This window comes from Glycine soja, chromosome 20 (genome assembly GCF_004193775.1).
Source record: "Glycine soja cultivar W05 chromosome 20, ASM419377v2, whole genome shotgun sequence".
In the NCBI taxonomy this organism is placed as follows: Eukaryota; Viridiplantae; Streptophyta; class Magnoliopsida; order Fabales; family Fabaceae; genus Glycine; species Glycine soja.
Genome location: NC_041021.1, coordinates 31,301,865 through 31,309,390, shown reverse-complemented (window position 1 = coordinate 31,309,390; position 7,526 = coordinate 31,301,865).

The following is a 7,526-nucleotide window of genomic DNA, read 5'->3' as shown; positions in this document are numbered from 1 at the left end:
CATTAATAATTATTTTGATGTTTATGTAAAATTTTTGGATTTTTATCTAGTTGATTAATCCCATAAACATATCATCTTATAGATTTTCTGGTTGGTTTTCTTCACTATTGTTGACACTTTCAGAATCACTATCTTCCCCAAGCTGTGAAAGAATGATTTGATGAATTTCTTGTTGTTGACAAAGTTCTTTTACTTCCTTTTTTAGACTGTTTATCTCTGTTTGAAGATCTTGGATTGTTTTTGTAGAAGCAAAGCTTCATGGTTAATCAAAGGTGATTCAAAGGTGTTTTGATGATAACAATGATGATGACAAAGGTGATGACAAAAAGCTCAAAGATCAATAAAAGAACAACTCAAGTGAATCAAGAACAATTCAAGAGTTCCAGAATTAAGAAGAATTCAAGACTCAAGAAGAAAGCCTAGAATCAAGAATCAAGATTCAAGGTTCAAGATCTCAAGAATCTAGATCAAGATTCAAGACTCAAGATTCAAGAATGAAGAAAAGACTCAATCAAGATAAGTATTAAAAAGTTTTCAAAACTTTGAATAGCACATGAGTTTTTGGCAAAACCTTTACCAAAGAGTTTTTACTCTCTGGTAATCGATTACCATATTGTTGTAATCGATTACCAGTAGCAAAATGAGTTTGAAAAAGTTTTCAAATTGAATTTACAACGTTCCAATTATTTTCAAAAATCTGTAATCGATTACAATGTTTTGGTAATCGATTACCAGTGCCCTTGAACGTTGAAATTCAAATTCAAAGGTGAAGAGTCACATCCTTTCACTTAAAAGCTTTGTGTAATCGATTACACTAATTTGGTAATCGATTACCAGTGACTGTTTCTGATAAATCAAAAGATGTAACTCTTCAAAAGGTTTTTGACTTTTTCAAATTGGTTTTAAGTTTTTCTAAAAGTTATAACTCTTCTAAATGGTCTTCCTGGCCAGACATGAAGAGTCTATAAAAGCAAGGCTTTGATTTGCTTTTCAAGACACTTTTTTTTTACACTTATTCATACAATCATTTACAAGCCTTGAATCTCATTGAACTTCTTCTTCTTCTTTGTACCAAAAGCTTTCTGAAGTTTTCTAGTTTTCCAAACCTTGAAAACTTATGCTATTCATCTTTTCATTCTCTTCTCCCTTTGCCAAAAAGAATTCGCCAAGGACTAACCACCTGAATTCTTTTTGTGTCTCTCTTCTCCCTTTTCCAAAAGAACAAAGGACTAACTGCCTGAATTCTTTTGTGTCTTCCTTCTCCCTTGTCAAAGAATTCAAAACGACACTGTCTGAGAATTCTTTTGATTCTTCCCAATCCCTTATACAAAATTGTTCAAAGGACTAACCGCCTGAGAATTCTTTTGTATCCCCATTCACAAAGTATCAAAGGTTTAACAGCCTGAGATCTTTGTCTCAACACATTGGATGGTACATCCTTTGTGGTACAAGTAGAGGGTACATCTACTTGGGTTTGACTGAGAACAAGAGAGGGTACATCTCTTGTGGATCAGTTCTAGTGGAGGGTACATACACTAGGTTCAAAGAGAACAAGGGAGGGTACATCCCTTGTGGATCTTTGCTTGTAAAAGGATTTTTACAAGGTTGAATGAAATCTCAAGGACCACAGGTCGCTTGGGGACTGGATGTAGGCACGGGTTGTTGCCGAACCAATATAAAAACTCTTGTGTGTTTGTTTGCTTCTTCCCTACTCTTGTACTTTCCGTTGTGCATTTAATTTCTGCTTTTACTTTCTGTTAAGTTTCTTTTCTACTACTCATTCTCTTAACAATTTAGTAAAAGCCTTAAGAAGAGTAATTTTTTAATTAGTTAGTCCTACTAGAATTGAACGGGTTCTAACCAAAAAAAACCTTATGGCTGACTCATATTCAGACCTAGAGGCTTCTATTCTTGATGAAAAAGAATTTCTCCTATTGAAGGTTATTTCTACCTTACCGGAGTTATCTTGCTTAATATGCTCTATGGTTGGAACGGGTCGTGGAACAGACGGTGTGGCCTTATCCATAACCCATCTTTCGGGAAGAGTTACTTCATCCCACTTTATTTTTCTTGGGAGAGAAACGTTAGCCTTTGTCATATCAGTGATAAACAAAGTTGTTTCTCCTTTTTGAGGTTTTAACAGGACTCTAGATGCACAAGTATTCATGACCTTGTACTGGATCCTATAAATTAAGGCTGCTGGGATTGATCCTTCTTTCATGTCAAGGCCATGAAAGTGGATGTTTAAGATCAGAGAGTCAAGAATGTTTCTGTCCATCAGACTCACTGTCTTGTTTGGATAACAATTAAAATATATTGGACCTTGTCCTAGGCTGGTTTCGACTGTTCCAATTAAGGAGTCTTCAAATTTATTATGCCTAATATCTCTTAGACACATTAAAACTGCTGCATCTATGCCCATGTCAATTAAGGGCTTGATGGCTACTTGTACACAGTCGATGTGTAGATATTTATACTTACGACTATGTTCATAAATTGAACTTTTTGAAAGTAAATGAAATTCTTCCCCTATATCTTGTCCTAGAGGAATATTGTTTTCTACTGTTTTGATTATGTAATCAAAGTTGTGTTTGTCCTTAATTGTTTCAGGAACTTATAGTTGATCCTGAGGGATTTTTTAAATGTTCCAGTCATCCATGTTTTGATTGATATCTTCGAATCGGACTTCCTCATCGAAGAGATTGTGTTTGGGGGCGACCTCTTGGGTCAGGTTATCTTGATCACTTAATAAGTTGGAATTTCTTGAAGAAGATGATGAGGAGGAATTTGATCGAAAAGAGATACGGGAAAAAGAGCGCAATAGTCTAGACATGATTATAACATTCTCTAATGTCTTTGCCTTCATTTGGTTCCATAGAAATATTTTCATAAGGCTATATGTTACAGAACTTCTTGGGTCTGAACAAATGAAAAATATTTTTTTTTACGGACAATATAGTTTGAACACTACTCCTATAGCCACCAGTATATTATGTCTCAATATTTTATTTGAACAATACACCTTAGCCTTACTGCCCTTTCTCAATCACGGGACTTACTGCTACAGTATCGCTCAACTAAAATATCAGACTGCTGTGCTTCCAGAAAATACTATTCAAACATATACTGTTTAAATTAAAACTACTGTACATGGTTCAGATCCATAAGTTCAGTTAACATATGCCCTTACGGACACTATTCCCACTGTATATATCCTTATTTTGGTTTATAACAAATTTACAATAAATAATAAAGTATCGTATATATTATCTATAAATAAACAATATATTAATGATTTGATATTAAATATATTATAAGTTAACAAATAGTGTACACCATGGTCGTCATTATTATTAGTGGAAATACGGGTGTTGTGGTAGTTATGTGTCTATATTTTTATTATGATAAAGTTTATATCATTTATCTTATTATTGGATTATTATTGGACTATTATATTCATAGATATAACAAAAAGTTATAAATATTAGGTGAGTTACACTTTTTGTTTATTTATTAAAATGAATTTAATTTGTTATGATTTCATTCTGTTAGCTTTAAACATTTTAAAAAAGAATGCAATCAAATTTGGTTTAAAATATGAGTAAATTGAATTATTTTTTTTTTTAAAAAAATAAGGATTTTAATTGAAAATTTTAAAAATAAAAGGATCAAATTAAATATATTTTAGAAAATAAGGATCTAATTAAACAAAGAACAAATAAGTGATGAAAATAGGAAAAGAAAGAGAAATAAAATAAAACAACAAAGAGAACAAAAAATATGATGAAAAGAGGAAAAAGAGAAATACAATAAAATAAGAGAGAACAGAAATAAGTGATGAGATATATTACTTCATCAATATCTATCAAATAAAACAGAAGTATGGCAAAATTACTAAAAGGCCCATGGCTGAGGCTACGACACGTGTCCCCCTCCAATTAACAGAATTGGAATTTTGGAAATTTTGTAGGATTGACGCGTGTAGTTTTGTTTTTTTCCTATACGTTGCCAGTTCTCCTTCTTCAGTTCTTCTACGTGTTTTGTTTGTGTTTCTTCTTCCTTTTCTCTCTCTCACCTCTTCTTCTTCTCCCTTCTTCTCCATCTCTGTCTTAGCCACCACAGCCACACTTTGCTCCCCAAAACCAAACCCGACAAAGTTAACGCCGTTCCCTTTGTCTCGAACCAGAAACCTTTTTGTGACCCTTGCATGTGTTGTGATGCTCATCCCAGAAATAAATAATCATGAAAGCAAGACTCAATAAAGTTAATGCATTTCCCTCTGTCTCGAACCACCCTCGAACACTGATCGAGTTCTCAGCATTCAATCTCACACCGTTCAGGTTTTTCTCTTTAGCATTTTTTTTACCTCGATTGCATCAAATATTTGTTTAACGTGTCATCGATTGAATGTAGAAATGAAGAATAATAAACTGCAATGTAGACAATATTAAAGTCGATACATATAGAGATGTTCTTAATTATATACATCAAATGCTTTGATAACTGATTAAATAGGGTGAAAAGATGTTAAGGTTTATGTCTTTTTATATGCATGTTGTTTTGGATTGAGAAAAATGGAATTCGTGATTTTTCTTGGCAATTTGCAGTAATTTTTTTTGTTATTATCAATTGCGTGCAGCTTGTTACGTAATTACCTTGACATTGTGGTTGTTTGCTATTATTCTCAGGGGTATGTTGGTAATAAATCCGCTATCTTCCCTCTGCAACTACTGGGATATGATGTCGATCTAATTAATTCTGTGCAGTTTTCGAATCATACAGGCAAGCTGAGTCTTTAACTTTTCATTCAGCTTCTCAGGACTCTGTGGCTTGATATATGGTCTGACGTTGTCTGTCAATGTGATGGGACATGCATTTTTTCCTTCTTCATTTGTTGACACCTGCATTTTGCCCTTCTTCATTTGCTGAGCGTAGGTTGAGGGAGCTGGTGCTGGACCAAGCAAAAAGCCATGCCTCAACTACGTGGTTGCCTCATAGCTTCTCGTATTGTTCAAATTCAGGTTTTTTTGCTATTTGTATGATTTAGTTTCACCTATCGGTGCCCAGCCATGTTTAACTACTATTTGTTGGATCAAGTGGCCTCAGAATAATTAAGAAAGGGGGTTGAATTAATTATTCCTAAACCTTTACTAATTAAAAATTTACTCTTCTAAGGCTTTTACTTATGTTGTTAAGAGAATAAGGAGTAGAAGAGAAACTTAACCAAAAGTAAAAGCGGAAAATAAAGTGCACAGCGGAAAGTAAAAGAGTAAGGAAGAAAGAGACAAACACACAAGAGTTCTTATACTGGTTCAGCAACAACCCGTGCCTACATCTAGTCCCCAAGCGACCTGCGGTCCTTGAGATTTCTTTCAACCTTGTAAAAATCCTTTTACAAGCAAAGATCCACAAGGGATGTACCCTCCCTTGTTCTCTTTGAACCTAGTGGATGTACCTTCCACTAGAACTGATCCACAAGAGATGTATCCTCTCGTTCTCAGTCAAACCCAAGTAAATGTACCCTCTACTTGTACCACAAAGGATGTACCCTCTAATGTGTTAAGACAAAGATCTCAGGCGGTTAGTCCTTTGAACACTTTTGTATTAGGGAAAGGGAAGAATCAAAAGGATTCTCAGACTGTGTCATTTTGAATTCTTTGACAAGGGAGAAGGGAGACACAAAAGAATTCAGGCGGTTAGTCCTTCGTTCTTTTGGAAAAGGAAGAAGAGAGACACAAAAAGAATTCAGGCGGTTAGTCCTTGGCGAATTCTTTTTGGCAAAGGGAGAAGAGATGAAAAGATGAATAGCACAAGTTTTCAAGGTTTAGAAAACCAGAAAGCTTTGAAAAGCTTTTGGTACAAAGAAGAAGAAGAAGTTCAAAGAGATTCAAGGCTTGTAAAGGATTGCATGAATAAGTGTTCAAGATTGACTATGCAAAACAAAGCCTTTCTTTTATAGACTCTTCATGTCTGATCAAGACAACCATTTAGAAGAGTTATAACTTTTAGAAAAACTTAAAACCAATTTGAAAATGTCAAAAACTATTTGAAGAGTTACATCTTTTGATTTTATTCAGAAACAATCACTGGTAATCGATTACCAAATCGGTGTAATCAATTACACAAAGCTTTTATGTGAAAGGATGTGACTCCTCTCATTTGAATTTGAATTTCAACGTTCAAAGGCACTAGTAATCGATTACCAAAACATTGTAATCGATTAAAGCTTTTTGAAATTAATTGGAGCGTTGTAAATTCAATTTGAAAACTTTTTCAAAACAATTTTGCTACTGGTAATCGATTATAACAATCTGGTAATCGATTACCAGAGAGTAAAAACTCTTTGGTAAACATGTTTTGAGAAAAATCATGTGCTACTCAATTTTTGAGAAAAACTTTTTATACTTATCTTGATTAAACCTTCTCTTGATTCTTGAATCTTGATCTTGATTTTTGAGATCTTGAACCTTGAATCTTGATTCTTGACTCTTAACTTTCTTCTTGAGTCTTTAATTCTTCTTGATTCTTATCTTGAACTCTTGAATTGTTATTTTTTGGAATAAGGAATATATATTGCCAAAAAAAGAACATTAAAAAGCAAGCTGATCCAAGATCCAGGCCCAAACTGACAAGTCAAAGGCAAGCAAGACTAAATATTCATACTACAGTACATCATGAGTTTTCTATTGGTTTCTACTCTTCTAAGAATCACATTTTTTATGGTGTCATATTGAAGCTCCTCTTTCCTACCATCTTGAAATATGATCCGGTTTCTCACACACCATATCATATACGTCGTTTCAGCCACTGCCATCTTCAACAAACTTCTTTTACAGCCTTTACCTTTTGTGTTTTGCACAATCCACTTCAGCTCCTCATCCCACATAGCAGGAGTATGGTTAAAACCAATCCAATTCAATATTTTCTCCCAAACTGGTTTAATATCACTGCAGTTAAACAAGTGTTGACAAGTTTCTGGCATTTTGCAAAAAACACATAGCCCATCAGTTGCCATACCAAATCTTTTCATTCTATCTTTAGTTAATAGGCGATTATTACAAGCCATCCACAAGGTGAAGATTGCACGAGGTCTAGCATGGTTCCCGATCAAAAGTTTTCTCCACTCTACCTGCGGTTTAACACCTCTAATCACTTGATACATTTTCCTCATACTATACTTTCAAGCATCATGCATTTCCCCCCAAGCCGCAGACTGAGTCAGAAGGTTTTTATGCTTAAAAATAGCTTTCATAGTCCAAGAGCAGCTCCATCCCAGTTGGAAGTTACTAGCTTCTATATTTTTCATATAGCAAATGTGAATCCAATGAATCCACAACTTGTCTTTTTTCTCCCAAATATTCCACAGAAGTTTACCAATTGAAGCTTTATTCTAGTCCTCAAGGCCTATCAAATTTAGTCCACCAGCATATTTAGGATCACACATGCGATCCCAAGAAATAGGAGCTTCTCTACTATTGCTGCTCTTACCTGTCCAGAGAAAACTCCTACAGATCCCCTCAATATGT